At 43.8% G+C, this 15,932-nt stretch overlaps 2 pseudogenes; both read left to right on the top strand.

The window, feature by feature from the left end:
- The first annotated feature begins 41 nt into the window (after nt 1–41).
- Nucleotides 42–1,056, top strand: LOC120680902 (annotated as a pseudogene).
- A 7,009-nt stretch (nt 1,057–8,065) lies between these two features.
- LOC120682065 lies at nt 8,066–13,067 on the top strand (annotated as a pseudogene).
- The last annotated feature ends 2,865 nt before the right edge of the window (nt 13,068–15,932 follow it).

Below are 15,932 nucleotides of genomic sequence, written 5' to 3'. Positions count from 1 at the left end.
ATTATTGACCACATGTTTGTATCGTACCATGATATCATTCGAGCTACTAGAAATTTCAGCGATGAGAATCTCATTGGTGTTGGGAGCTTTGGGAAGGTTTTCAAGGCCCAATTGAGTGATGGCTTAATTGTTGCAATTAAAGTCCTTAACATGGAATCTGAGCAAGCATCCAAGAGCTTTGACATTGAGTGCCAAGCATTGCGCATGGCTCGACACCGCAATTTGGTACGGATATTGAGGACCTGCTCCAATCTGGACTTCAAAGCCCTGGTGCTTGAGTACATGCATAATGGGAGCCTGGAATCTCTTCTACATTCAGAAGGCAGGCTGCATTTGGGGTTTATCAAGAGGTTAGACATAATGTTGGATGTGGCAATGGCATTGGAATACCTACATTACCATCACTGTGATGTTATTCTACACTGCAACTTGAAACCAAGTAATGTCCTACTTGACGAGGAGTACACTGCACCTCTGGCAGATTTTGGCATTGCAAAGCAGTTGCTAGGGGATGGTACCTCTGTTGTCATATCAGCTAGCATGCCTGGGACAATCGGCTACATGGCTCCAGGTATATTGTAGCCATGCATACTTTCATATATACGATTGGTGTACAACATCTGACTAATATATATCGTTACGTTTCTTTCTCTTGTACTCAGAGTATGGGTCTATAGGAAAAGCATCTCGAAAGAGTGATGCCTTCAGTTACGGAATCATGCTACTCGAGGCCTTCACAGGGAAGAGGCCTACGGACCTGGCATTCAGAGCGGAGAGCTAAGCCTAAGGCAGTGGGTTAACCATGCGTTCCCGTCTCGGCTTGTTGACGTTATCGACCCTGCCATGCTGCAAGAGGGGAAAGAGGACGGCTTCGGTGATATGGGCACATGTTCCAGTGCCGGCGCCCCTAACACATTGGCCAGCTTCCAGGCGTCAGCAGTGGAGGTGGGCTTGCTGTGCTCCGATGAATCACCTGACAGAAGGATCCCGATGAACGAAGTGGTGAACAGGCTGAAGAGGATCAGGAAGGGTTACATCTCCCAGCCCGAGGAGTAAGGGCATTGGAGATCCAAGGACATCAAGGTGGATGAAAGAATACCTTATCGACTTTGCTCTGTTTTTTATTACCCATTCGGTGACACAAGAGCTGTTTTTTTTTAGATAAGGGAAACTGGCCTCACACATCCATGGTGGATGGTTACAACCAAAGACACAAGAGCTGTTTTACCACCAATCATTGCAAGCACATAAACTATGAGGCTTTTGCTTTGTCAAACTAGCATTAAGTTACTGTATATATGCATGTATTCCTACATCAATCACCCACGAGGACTTTTGCTTTGTCAAACTAGCAGCAATATGTTGATCTATTATTTCCAAAATAAGCAATATGTTGATTTATTATTTCCAAAAAAATATAGTAGCTTCAAACCATCAACCTTATATTGCAAAAAATATTTCGTGTAAAATGCAATAGAGGTCCATCAACTTGCAAGGGGTGTCACTTAGGTCTACATACTCTGAAAGTTTATTTTTGGGTCCATCAACTTGTAACACTACTAGAAAAAGGGTCATGGGCACCGGTTGGAAAGGTCCTTAGACACCGGTTTTTCAACCTGAGACCCATGGGATCTGTCAAGGACATCTGTTATTTTACCTGGTACTCAGGGCCACCTTAATTAGGCACCGGTTGGAAAGAACAACCGGTACCTTAGAGCATGCCACGCTGACTCAAGCGAGCAACCCTTTTGGTATCGGTTGGTCTTTCCAACCAGTACCAAAGTGTTTTCCTCATTTCTCCCAAATCTAGTTTTATTTAATTTCCTTATTACTGTTTATTCTTTCAGAATTGCTATGCGTACTCAAGCTCTAAAGTACTATAAGTCCATTGGTCTTGTTCGAATTCAAAGAATATTGAAAAATAACTAAAAGTCAAAGGAAATCATATAATTAAGTTATTTAGCTATAATAATATATTCACAAATATATAAACAATATGACATCATGTTTTCCAATTTTTGACATGATTTTTTGGCACGTGTCAATCTATTGGACAGGCAGCTGATAGAGAATGGGCCGGCGTTGGATCTGGATGAGAGTAGAAAGCATATTGGCTTTTCAGGGATTGCTGCCTCACATCAAAGAGTGGTTCTCCTCTCATGAATTTGAGAGTCCGATTCATCTCGCTTAGAGGCCAACATGTGTTGACATTCGGGCCCAGGTCCAAATGCGAACCACGTTCTAGAAAAGAGTCAACTTTGCGGGAGATTCCTCCGATTCTGAAAATGAGGCAGAGATTGGCTTGGCCGAGTGGACCAAGAAGAAAGAGCCAGTTTCGTGCCCGTTTGCAGAAAAGGAAAAGAAGTTCGGGTTCGACGTCACAAAGGCTGACCGAATCTTTGATCTATTACTTCAGAAGGGACAGATCAAACTATCCACAAATCATACCAATGAAGTAGAGGCTGCATCGGTTAACATAGTTTTGTTCTACCCATGGAATACAAGGCTTCATCTGATGGAGAGGTAGAGAAAACCATGGCTCAGTTGTCCCTGGATCCTACGCAAGCAATATTTGAAAAGCCGGGAGACAAAGAGCGCAAGCATCTTAGGCCATTGTTCATGAAAGGGTACATCGATGGCAAGCCGATGACCAAGATGCTTGTTGATGGAGGAGCTGCGGTGAACATCATGTTGTACATGATGTACCGAAAGCTTGGGCTTGGGGAGGATGATCTAATCCAAAGATTTTGAAGGTGCAGTTTCTCCAGCCCGGGGGACAATTTGCTTTGACCTGACGATTGGAAGCAAGACACTGCCGACTGCTTTCTTCGCCATCAGCGGCAAAGGATCCTATAGTACTCTCCTAAGCAGAGACTGGATTCACGCTAACTGTTGCATTCCATCTACTATGCATCAGTGTGTTGCCTAGTGGATCGGAGACTTCGTGGAGATCATAGACGCTTACTCATCTTTCAGCGTTGCGACGGCTGACTTAGAAATTTGGAGTGGTCAGGGTATCAGATGCATATCCAGAGAAGCCTGGGAAGGAGAGATCCTGATGATGGCTGATTTTAGACTGGATGTAGTCCAGGAAATTAGCTCGAAAGAGTCATCCTGATCATCTACAAGGATGCAAATCATAGCCGATACTACGTATGGCCTCTAGCATAAAAAACTAAAAGAAAAAATATCGCGGAGATTCAGATCTGCTAGCTGATTGTCGTGAACATCGGTTTACATGGACGATATGATATGTATCGCCCTTAGTGCAAAAACACCCACCACAAAGACTTTGTTTTGATCAAGCTATTTGATTAATGTCTTGGTTGTCTGATTATCAAGTGATCTGCACCACAGCGAGGGCGACGGCGGCGCCTCGATGAACTCCATGAACGATGACCTCCCGGTCACAGTTGGGGACGTCCAGCAGACGAGCGGTGACGGTATCGCCCCGAGCATTCACCTCTTCTGTGGCGGTGGCTGCTGCATCGAGGAGGGCCTAAACCTGTGATTCCAAGGCTAAAAGAGATGCAGGCGAAAGTTAGGGAAAAGAATGATGCTATATCGGAGGAATTTTTCGATGGCAACAGAGTACTGACCTGCTAACCTTGCATCGGCAGTGATGAGTTGGGCACGTGCAGTCAGTGCCGTGTCTTTAGCAACCACCAACTGGTCTTCTAATCGACTGGTCTTCTTGGTTTCCTCAGCATAGTTCTAGCGGGCTTTATCCTTCTCTCGGAGGAGTGTCTGGATGAAATCCTTAGTTCCTTTGTCAAGATCATCAAAAGGGCTTGATGATGATGGGAAATGAGAGCGAGACGGTGCACTAGAGGCTTCGTCATCCCTAAAGAAGAAGCAAATGCCGATTAGATCTGATCGAGCTACCATGAATGGATGGGAGCAGCAGATTTGTTACCTGTGATGATGAAGAGCTGGGGGCTGGTTGGAGGGACCCTCGCCCGCGCGCTTGTTTCCTGCCATTTGCCAATGAAGATTGGAGGCTAGGGTTTTTGCTAAGGCAGAAGAGAGGAAGCCAAAGCCGATGGAGTTTGATGGGTTGGCCGTACCGATGAGTACTATTTGTGGCCTAACTAAGGAGGATGAGATCAGCTGGAGGAAGATGAAGGGTCTTGACCTAGGGTCAAATTGGAAATAAATCAGGGGTGAAAAGACAGAATTCAGATCATCGCAGTGCGAACGAGCGGTGGATAGGAGTTGAAGCCAGGGGCAAAGAAAAGTTTTTGCACTTGTCACCAGCACGGGACGCGAGGAGTCGACTGTGTGTTGTCAGAAGGAAAGCCAATCGGACTGAAGGAATTACGGAGTAAAGTTTATATTTCATTCCGAAACTTGGGGGCATGTGTTGACACCATTTTTTGGCACATGTCAATCTATTGGATAGATGGCCCATAGAGAATGGGCAGGTGCTGGATCAGGACGAGAGGAGAGAGTATATTGGGCCTTTGGGCCAGAGGAGGCGTCGCAGCTGATGGAGCTATGGAAGGAACTGGTGGGGCTACGTCAGCAAGTTATCTTTTGAATTTTATTTCGTTTGATTAGGCAAGTTTGTTTTGTGTTTTCCAAGTTTGTAATCTCGCTATATCGGCAAGGGAGGTTAGGATTAGGCTATAAATAGCCGACCTTTGTCATTTGTAAACTTTGATCAACCACATCCAAACACAAACTTTACATTCACATGCATCTACCTTTCCAAACAGCAACTTCGCCCTAGTTGCAGTAGTTTTTCTCTTTATGAGTTATTCTCAGCAGGTATGTTACATTGCTTGTTTAAAAGTTCCGAGTAGAAACACCATGCGCCCACAGCCAGCGGGCTGCTTTGGCGCCAGCATGCGGCCGTCGCACAACCTCTACGACCCTAGGACCATCACGTTCTAGCGCCCACACATGCGCAGCGCCACCACCAATCCACTTAGGAGCAGCCTGTCGCGCCCATCAGGGGATCTGGCCGCGGGGACACCAGATCTGCCACGCTGGTGCTAGATCCGGGCACCCACGCTGGTGTCGCCACGAGTCGCCCGCTCCAAGAGCCGACGCAGTCGCGCCTGCCTGGACGCGAGGGAGAAGAGGGCCGCCCACTGTCCTTTGCGAGCCGCACGAACTTCCAGCGGTTGGCTCGAGTAGTGGCGCGACAAAGGGAAGGGAGGAAGGAAGGGGCGGCGGCGGCGGCGGTGTTTCACCCGCCCATGTCACCCATGCGGGAGCGACACGGGGGATGGGAGGGAGAGTTCCCAACATAGCAGTTACATATGGATGCAATCTCTCAATATGTTTCTTGCACCAAAAGGTGTGGTGGAAGTGTGGCCACGTCACGGCGAATTCTCGACCAACGTATCGGCAGGGGACGGCTAAGATCATGCATTATCCAAGGCTTTTTGCAAAAAGGCCCTTCTATTGAGCAGAAATCTACCCATAGTCTAGGGAAGCACATAATGTTTTCACAAAACCCTTCGAGCTTCACTTGAATCGACCCACAGTCCAAGCGCTCGTGGGCATCTACAGTAAATCTTGCACACCTCCTCCTAGGCACGAGCGGCGACGCTACTATGTGCTTCCGCGCTGGGCGCTGGCACGGCGTGTCGGGCTACCCGCCGAACTGCCATGGAAGACGAGCTGCAGGGTAGAGATGTTTGCCCATCCAACGTACCACCGCTCCGCTTCGGCACGACCGGCGAGACCACACCGGTCTGCCGCACCTCCACGTCAGGCCAAGCTACCCGTCAGGCTGCAGTGGAGGAGAACGAAGGAGGAGGAGCCACAGCATCGATCTTTCAGAGGGGCACCCGCGCCGAGTCACCACGACAGCGTGCCCCCCACGCCAGCCCAACTCCCCTGGCGTCTCCTTCTCCCCTTCCCCGCGGCTGCAGTCGAGCTTGGCTCCATCGGTGACCATTGCCAGACGAGAGGTGGCGGGCAGCGCACGTAGCGGTCTAGCGGGAGGGTGCAGCGACATGATGCCAGGATCAGAAGAACCAGCAGCCCATGCCGCATGCATATCTCGGCATCCACAATGCTCCCTGCCACCATGCTATGACGCTCGCCTGTCTTGCCGCTTGCTCGGCCCTTAGTCGTGGGCTCGTAGCCATGAACGCCCCCTTCTACGGTCCTACCCACCCTTGTCTATTAAGAGCAGCATCGTATAGACTATGAGGTAGGCCTAATGTTGAACACGTCATCCGGGTGCTACGTGGAACAAAACTCTCCAACGTATAGCAAGCATATCAAGTCCTACCTTGAAAAAAATATTCCTTCTTGCCTAACATGCAACAGTTGCAACTTGCAACGACGACACCAGAAAAAAAATATTATTTTATTTAAAGCACTGGGTGAAAAACGAAGCACCGTAGCTAAGGTGATGCTTTGGAGCACCCACGTCTCCGGCGTATAGCAAGAGGGAATCTTTCTCTAGAGCTCCAGAGCACCCTCAAAATTGCAACGGTGAAGCTGCTCTAAGAGCACATATGCACAACAATTGTTTGATATTTTGCCTATATGAGATGATTAGTCAGTTTGAACCTGAAACATATGTCCGGATGACCGCTATTATGTTCATCACCAACTAATGGATATGCACCATTGCCGCCATGTCACTTGATTGCCATCTTCGACCTTAACCTGGGAATAATTACATTCCCAAATGAATCTAGGGAATCATGTAGGTTATAGTTACCATTATCTTAAATGATACATACAGTGTGTGTATTGTTTTGTCGACTCATAAATACTTTTAACCTCCAACTCTTGTCTCCACAATTTCGGTTTGTTTATATCTGGGTTGATCATTTTACTTTTAGAAGCATGGAGGGCATGGCATAGCTGAAAAGCATTATATTAGTATTGAAACATATTTCATAACTTGATGGCGACTGGTGGCAAGGTAAATCATTATAATAATATTGAAATGGATATCATAACTATCTGTTTAAGCTTCTCATGGTCAACTCTAGCTGTTTTTGTTTTGCGGGGCTCACAGGCTCATTTTATTACTAAGAGAACCTGGTGGTTTCTCCTTGGAGAACAAGGTAAACAGGAGGATCATTACTGTTAAAGCTACCAAGTTTGTTGCTATACTCTTCATATGCATATGCTATCCATCTCACATTTAATTAGGGAGGGACCTAGGTGCAAAGCATTTGTCCATTAATACGCATGCATGCTAAGATCACCTACGCATAAGTCAGAAGCAAGAAGTATACACTACGTTGTCATAAAAGATTGAGGACCATCTAACTTGCAGTAGTAATTTGATCATCGATCACGTACCTTTTCACATGTACTTGCAGGCGATAGGGATTTGCAGGACCACTGGACCAGCCACGGCGACAGCGTCCCGAGAGCGTGCTGGACGTGGACGGCGACCAGACCTGGACAGTCGGCTGCGGCGTTTTGGGCATGCTGGACATGGAAGCCGCCGGTGATTGAGGCGATAGCAGGTAGGGAGACGTGGTGGATTGCCGGCCGTGGGCGGTAGCCGCAGCAACTGCGACAGCGTTCTGGACGTTGACGCCGACCACGGCGCCGGCGGCACCAGCGACAGCATCACAGGCTTCAACACGTACAGTTGCTGTGCTGAACTGGCAGCGGGGACAACATTCCGTCGCGGGTGTCGTAACCACGATGCCGGCAGAAACGTCCGTAGACTACATCAGAGGAATTACGGAACAAAGCACTGAACGGGGGAGCTGAAGAGACGTGGTCAAGTACTAAACGTGGTGAAAATATGACGGCAGCTAACTGAAAAGGATTCAAGTGGCAAACAGAACGGATTTTTTATAACTTTTGATGGCGATTTTGCAATTTCGTGTTTTTAGTGCAATTCAGAGGTCGAAGTAGTGGTAAAATCTGCAATTTGCCCTTCAAATAGAAACCTGCTCCCACCCCTAATATGGGCAAGACCACTCATTCCACAAATTTTCCGGCCCATGTCCAAACAAACGATTTTTTTTTCAATGGTTGAACAACTCTACGCGTATACGAACACCACCTACAACACGGAGCAGAGGCTGCAACGGCTGATTATTACCGAGTCATGTTAATCACGTCTCTATCAGAGAATTAGTCTTGCAGCTTTAAAGGCTTGTGTGTGGAATGAATTAGTTCCGTCTATATTTATCGTTTGTTAAACCATATATATAATTGCATATAGATCAGTAGCTGTGAGCATTCCAGAGGAACCGCAACTCTTCATGAATTACGATGGGCTTGCAGGTTAGCTAGTCTGATGCTTTTGATGAACTAATTGCTAGGCTCATAGCACTCATAGTTATGCTAATATCTTGCAGGTGCCATTTCTGCTCAGTCTTTCCTCTGTCCTCGCCGCATGGATCTATTCTGAATTCCTGGGATACAGGACATCATCGTCTCATGAAAAAGTGTAAGTTGTATCTCTGTGGAAACCCCTGGTTGTTGCTCAGCTTTATTTGGGACAGAAGATCTGATGAATCAGTATCTCTCTTTTTTTTTTGAACCGAAATCAGTATCTCTCTTCAATCAAAAGATCTGCGAATTAGTAATTGTTTAAGGACGGACAACTCGTCTGCAACAGTAGTCACTAGTATTAATTGCTGTTTACAGCTTACAGTAGCATCATGAACAAGTTCAAGAACAGTTGTCCTAATTTTGCTGCGATTATTGTTTCATCATCTTCAGCCACTCGGATGCTAACTTGAGCAATGAAACCATCAAACAAGATGATAGGGCAGAGCTACTTGAAGGAGGCCAATCCAAACTTCCATCCAGAAACAACTCTGCCAAGGCAAATTTAATAAGGTACTGATAAAATAAAACCATCAGGATCATATATATCGTAAAGCGGTCAGGATATATATCGCATACAATTCGTAAATGTTGATGTCTCTGTGATTGTGACTTGTGAGCTGCAGGTTCATAACATTGAATGAATCCTTTCTACTTGAAAATCAGGGCGTACTGAGAGCCATGTAAGATCAATCAATATGAATTAATGGCACGTCTGCTCTAGGAATTCTGGCTATGTGATTAATAAGAATGATGGACCTTACATGTTGTTTAACCATTACCAGGTCTGAGTTTGGCATTATTCTGGTTTACTTTTACATTTGTGATCGGACAAACATATTTGCAGAAAGCAAGAAGGTAAGACTGATGTTACTTAATCTTAAAACTCTGTTTCTCAAAAGAAAATCTTAAAACTCTCAGCAGAGTAGCTACAGGTAGATGTAACATAGTTTTTGTTGGTTAACAGAGCTCATAGTATGCTTCTGATATCTGAAGAGTGACCTTGGGACTTTTAGCTTTCTGATTTACTATGGCCTCAACATGCTCATATCCCTGTTTTGTTCTCAACAGAGCTATAACCGCGACATGTTTCTGTTTTTATACATTCTTCTTATCGTCGCATCAACACTTACTTCACTTAAGAAGCACCATGAACCATCAGCAATTTCAGGAAAGTCCATTCTCTATCTTAATCGCCACCAAACTGATGAATGGAGAGGGTGGATGCAGGTTGGTGTGTTACCAGACTTCTTTAGTTCTGTCAGTAGTGTGATTTTTAGCTATCTATATCACATTGGATTTCAAGAGAGACTTGACTGTGATGACATATTAAATGCATGTTGTATTTTTAGTTGTGTTTTGGCTGCACAATAGGTCTAATTATACAATCTGTAATTCCAGGTATTATTTCTGATGTACCACTATTTCGCTGCCTCAGAAATATACAATGTAGTTCGTGTGTTCATTGCTTGCTATGTCTGGATGACTGGATTTGGGAATTTCTCATATTACTATAAGAAGAAAGATTTTAGCATTGCAAGATTTGCTCAGGTGCCCATTCTAACGCAAATTTAGTTACTTTGTTACTGATGATAAGCTTGAACCATCTAGATTTCTTGTAACTCCACCTTTCAATCACTGAACACAACAAATTTACATTTAGTGCAGATGATGTGGAGGGTTAATTTCTTCACAGCATTCTGTTGCATTGTCCTAGACAATGATTATATGCTGTATTATATCTCTCCAATGCACACCCTATTTACTCTAATGGTATACGGATCGCTCTTTCTGTTCAACAAGTACAATGAGATGCCATCAGTTGTGGCTATTAAGATTGCTTGTTGCTTTTTGACTGTCATTTTGATTTGGGAAATTCCTGGGGTATTTGAAATTTTGTGGGCGCCATTAACATTTCTGATTGGTAAGGTCTCTCATTATTTCTTTCTGTATGTCATTGTCATTTGAGTTGTGGACTGAACAAAAAAGTCTTTTTGATTCAGGCTACAAAAATCCAGAACATTCAAAGGTAAACTTGCCCCTGTTGCACGAGTGGCATTTCCGTTCTGGTCTTGATCGATACATATGGATCATTGGAATGATCTATGCCTACTTTCACCCTAATGTAAGTGTCTCAAATAGTGATATATCTTTCATCCTATTGAACTGAACGCATAATATTAGAAATACAAAGTTATTTCATACAGTTTTTTCTCTTTGTTATGCCTACTTTAAGGGTCCTCTCCTTAATCCATATGTTTACCTCATGTTAATCTAAATAGAACATTCTGTCCTAAACAGGTCGAAAAATGGATGGAGAAGCTCGAAGAATCTAAGACTAAGGTTTGACTGTCAATCAAGGGAACCATTGTGACAATTTCCTTGATGGTAAGTCCCATGATCATTTGTTACCATTATCGTGCACTGACTAGGATGAGTTCTAATAAGAAAATAACTATGGGGCATTTGTGTTCTTGCCGCTACTTTATAGTGCCATTGTAATTATACCCTCATTTTTCTTAGAGAATTTTTACATTGATTGAAAAAATGAGAGTCATCCATCTAACAAAATCGTACAGTAGCCAAGGTAGGAAGTACATAGACTAAAGTACCTGGTGGTACAATAATATGGGACGAAGTACCAAAAGAGTGGGACTAAATACTAATTTAATTTAATTTTCTATAGATCAACGGCTAGCTAGGAAAAATTCAATGGAAAAGTACCTGAAAGTACCCTCTGATACTTCACGATCATTGTAACCGAGCTCTTTTTCTTAACTTTGTAATTCTGCCCTTACTGTTCACAAGTCAATAACTAACTATAGGTTCTGTTCCTTTTTCTAGGCTGGCTATCTGTGGTACCAATATATCTACAAGCTGGACAAACTTACATACAACAAGTACCATCCCTACACCTCATGGATTCCTATAACGTATGTATAACAAATCTTATGCAATGAAATTCCTAATTATATGGTGTGTGGCAGAATTTCTCATTACGTACAGTTGATGACCCCATCTGTTTCTTACAGTGTTTATATCTGCCTACGCAATTGCAACCAGAAGTTGAGGAGTACCTCTTTGGCTCTTTTTGTGTAAGAATTTAAAATTTTGTGTTTCTATGGCATTTGCAAAGGTATCTCGAGCTATGAAAACTAAAACTTAAGAGATCAGAATATGGTATCCAAGTTACCAATTTTCAATTTGCCTCCTAAGTCAAAGTTTGCTGTATATATAGCTTGGTACTTTTCAATAGATGGTAAAATTAGCAAGCACTCGTAGGCTAGCGGCTAGCAGAGCGTGCTCTTAGGGGGTTGAGTTTCACTTTCTTCTTAAATCAAAGCGAGGGTGCAGTCTGGACCTTGTTGTCTAGTTTTTTTTAATAGATCGTAAGATTCTCTAAATTTCTGCCAACTTATCGAGTTATTTGCTTTTATATAGTTTCAGTTACTCCATCTCTAAGTACGTAATCCCTTCTTTTATAGTTGGCTTGGCAAAATTACAATGGAGAGTTATATTTCTCAGTTCCACATTTGGCTCAGGTATGGGACTCATCTGTTTTTTTACTTGGAACTCAGTATGGTCCTTTTTTTAATGTAAACTGGCAGGACCTGCCGTTTATTAATTAATATAGGTGGACTAACAAAGCCCCAAGAAAAAAAAACGAAAAAAAAAACTGCAGAAGCTGGGAGCAATGCCATTTGATGCCTGCCCTTGCAACCATGCTACCGTCCAAAAAATGGCATTGTGTCCATTTCCTAAGGTGATTTTTATGGTCATGGAAGGAAATGGGCACGTCTATGTCCTTCCAATCCTTGTTTTCCAGTTGCCACTCATACCAAAGCAAACTTAAATGTAGCGCCCTGGCAAATTTGCACAGGTTTTCCTCAAAAAAAATTTGCGCAGGTTGAGGCTCGCCAGTCCTCCAATGTGTTTAGGCATGCAGCAAATCTCCCCTTTACTACCCAGTATACGTTCCTGATTACTGAAGGTAGTCGATCAGTGTAATGTGTGTCTCCTGTCTCCATGAGCATACAAGGTCAAGAATGAATCAAAGTTAACCTTTTGTAGCAGAATTTGATTAAAACTGAATCCAAAAGAAAAAGGTTGGGTGCTTTTTTCTTTTTAATAAAAAAACATGCTGAAGCACGATCGTGAAAAAAAAAGATTCGGATGCTTTTGAGTTTCTGTTCTGTTGTGTTTTCAGCTTTCACACTGAGGAATGAGTGGCTTCTTTTACAGGTCTGGTATTCCCAATGGACAGCCAAAGTTGCTTCTATCTCTCATACCAGATTACCCGCTGCTTAACTTTTTGGTTACTACAACGATATTTATTTTGGTAAGCTCCAACGTCAAAGTGATTTTCATTCAAGAAAAAATCATCAAAACGATATTCACTACGTGACTTATACTGCAGATATCATACCGGGTGTTTAAGCTCACAAACAGACTGAAAGAGGCTTTTATCCCCACCTCGGATAACAATAGTCTATATCAAAATTTTATCGCTGGGATTGCAATCTTTGTTGCCCTATATTTCTGCTCATTTATTATTGATAAAATACCAATTGTATAGATAAGAAAACGACTACAGTACAATTACCGAGTTGAAGCTAGCTACTCTTTCTTGAGCCATGTATACTCAACTCAGATAGCTCATTATTGGTTTGAGCTATGTTACAGTGATTGTAAAGTATCAGAGGGTACTTTCAGATACTTTTTCATGAAATTCTTCGTGGCCTATGGAAGGTATTTTCAAAAATTCAATTAATAGCATTAAGGGTATTCGGTCACAGTCTTTTGATTGGTAGTCGGTCTCATATTTTTGTACCACTAGGTACTTTAGTTTAGGTACTTCTTCATACTTTCTACCTTGACCACTGTACGATTCTGTCAAATAGATGGCCCTCTTTTTTTTCCATCATTGTAAAAATTCTCTATTGCTTTTCCAAGGATGAAGAAGTTCCAAGTAAATGAACATAATAGTTCATGGCTTTTGGCAAACCTATTGATGGACATAATGCTCAGAATCAATTCGTTTTCGTACATAAAAGGAGAGATTGCCTCAAAAAGCTAACCATTCAGGCAGAGCGAATATTCCAATGTGATAGTGCACGAGATCGGGCGTGGCCAGAAAACACCGGGTGTAACAAACTGATTTTTCAATCTAATGAACTTTGGCAGTTCTCTTGTTACCAGTGCTTTATCCGCCAACCTACCAAAGGCATACCCCCCGAGTCAGTAGATTTATAGGTGGAGTGCCACCAAGATCAGGAACTTGAAAGTGCATGCAACACAAGAGTTAGACATGTTCAGGCTGTTGAATAGTATAATACCCTACGTCCTGTGTGATGGTTTGTATACATGAGATTGAGGTTGGTTTGACGATGTCCCTACCCGCCCTTATATACTCTGTGAGGATAGGGTTACATGTGGGCACGAGCTTAGCAATCCTTCTAAGGCTTGTCTTCCGGTTGTCACTCATACCAAAGCCTTTGCAAATTTGAGCAGGTTTTTCTCAAAAAAAAATTGCACAGGTTGAGGCTCGCCAATCCTCCAATGTGTTCAGGCATGCAGCAATTCTCCCCTTTTACTACCCAGTATATACGTTCCTAATTAGTGAAGGTAGTCGATCAGTTTAACGTGTCTCCTTTCTCCATGAGCATACAAGGTCAAGAATGAATACAAGTTAACAGTTCGTAGCAGAATTTGATTAAACTGAATCCAAAAGAAACAGGTTCAGAGACTTTTGAGTTTCTGTTGTGTTTCTCCATCCTGGTTCAGAGACCATGGTTGTTGTCCATTCCATCATTCTTCAACTTTGTCTCTACGCGCATACTGATTTTACTGGGCACGTGAATGGGAAGAAATGTCAGCATCGGCAGCTTGATAAAGTGATAGGCTCATAGTCACCGGGAACGCGGAATGAGCCAGCGTTCCGCGTCCCGGGAACTTCGTCCCAGATCGGGGGACGGGGACGTCACCTAGTTCGCAGGAGGAATGCGTCTCGGATCGTCGTCCCCGAGGCCGCCGCGCTCGCCTACGGTCAGGCCGCCTTCTCTGCGCGCGGCGCCGGCATTGTCCTCAACTTCCCCGTCCAGTGCGCGCCGGCATGGGCGGCAGCGGCGGCGGCGCCCCGTCCTCGCGCTGAAGCGGTGGCACTCCAAGCGCACACGCGGGCGGAAGGAACGAGCAGCTCTCCCCTGAGATCGACAGGGACAGGAGCCGGAGCAACGGGTGGCGGCGCTCGGCCAGTGCCCACACGGCGGCGGCTGAGTTGTGGAGCTCATTCCTCATCATCGTCCCGGGGACGTCGTCCCAGATTAACATGGATCGCGATCCATGTCCAAAATAAATGTGTTGAAGATGTATACCCCTTTCGTTCCATGCTATTGAAAATCAGTGTACCGCGTTCCTCGTTCCCGATCCTCGACCCGGTCGACCCGGGAACTTGGTGACTAAGGATAGGCTGTGGTCAGAGACTCAGTCAAACAGCTGGTGGAGTACCTCACACCTGTATTGTGATCAGGCAGTTGAGAATGGTCAGAGTCAAACGTACTCTGCTTTTGACTTATTGAGGAATGGGCACAAGCAAAAAGCATATCATCTATATTGTACAGACGGACAATTCGCCGAGTATCTGCAGGAGACAGATAATAGAGAATCTAGATCTCTAGTTACAAGCATCGATGATGTAATAACTTATGTTCTTTTTGAGTAGTAATATAACTGGTTGTGCATCCCTTTTGGCTGTGAGCTTGAGATGTCCTGCGACGAGGAGTATCAACAACCGTAGATTCTGGAGAAGAGCACAAACCATTTAGGCCACAGCTAACAGAACTAGGTAACAAAACTTTCCAAAATTACTCAGAGATGTTACCAGAAATGTGACTTCAGAGACTCTTCTAGTGACAAAACTTCCCGACGACACTGTCAAAGATGTTACTAGGAGACTGAGTTGAAAGACTCAAAAGTAACAAAGCTTCCTGAGAGTATTCGGAGTTGTTACCAGGAAACTTAGTTCAAAGACTCCTTTAGTAACAAAGCTTCCCGAGAGTACTCGAAGATATTACTAGGAAACTTAGTTCAAAGACTCCTTTAGTAACAAAACTTAGTTCAAAGACTCTTTAGTAACAAAACTTCCCGACGATACTATCAGCAAAGTTACTAGGAAACTGAGTCAAAGACTCCTTTAGTAACAAAGCTTCCCAAGAGGACTCGGATATGTTACCAGGAAATTGAGTTCAAAGACTCCTTTAGTAACAGAGCTTCTCGAGAGTACTTGGAGATGTTACTAGAAAACTGAGTTTAAAGACTCGTTTAGTAACAAAACTTCCCGATGATATTGTCGGAGATGTTACTAGGAAACTGAGATCAAAGACTCCTTTGGTAATAACAAAACTTCCTGATGATACTATCGGATATGTTACCAGGAAACTGAGTTCAAAGACTCCTTTAGTAACAAAGCTTCCCGAGAGTACTCACAGATGTTACTAGGAAATTGAGTCCAAAGACTCCTTTAGTAACAAAACTTCCCAACGATACTGTCAGAGATGTTACTCGAAAAATGAGTTCAAAGACTCCTTTGGTAATAAAACTTCGTGATGATACTGTCTGAGATGTTACTAGGAAACTGAGTTCAAAGACTCCTTTAATAA

Source organism: Panicum virgatum, chromosome 7N, assembly GCF_016808335.1.
Source record: "Panicum virgatum strain AP13 chromosome 7N, P.virgatum_v5, whole genome shotgun sequence".
Taxonomy (NCBI): Eukaryota; Viridiplantae; Streptophyta; class Magnoliopsida; order Poales; family Poaceae; genus Panicum; species Panicum virgatum.
The sequence above is the reverse complement of the archived record's forward strand: the minus strand, read 5'-3'. Positions and strand labels throughout refer to the sequence as shown.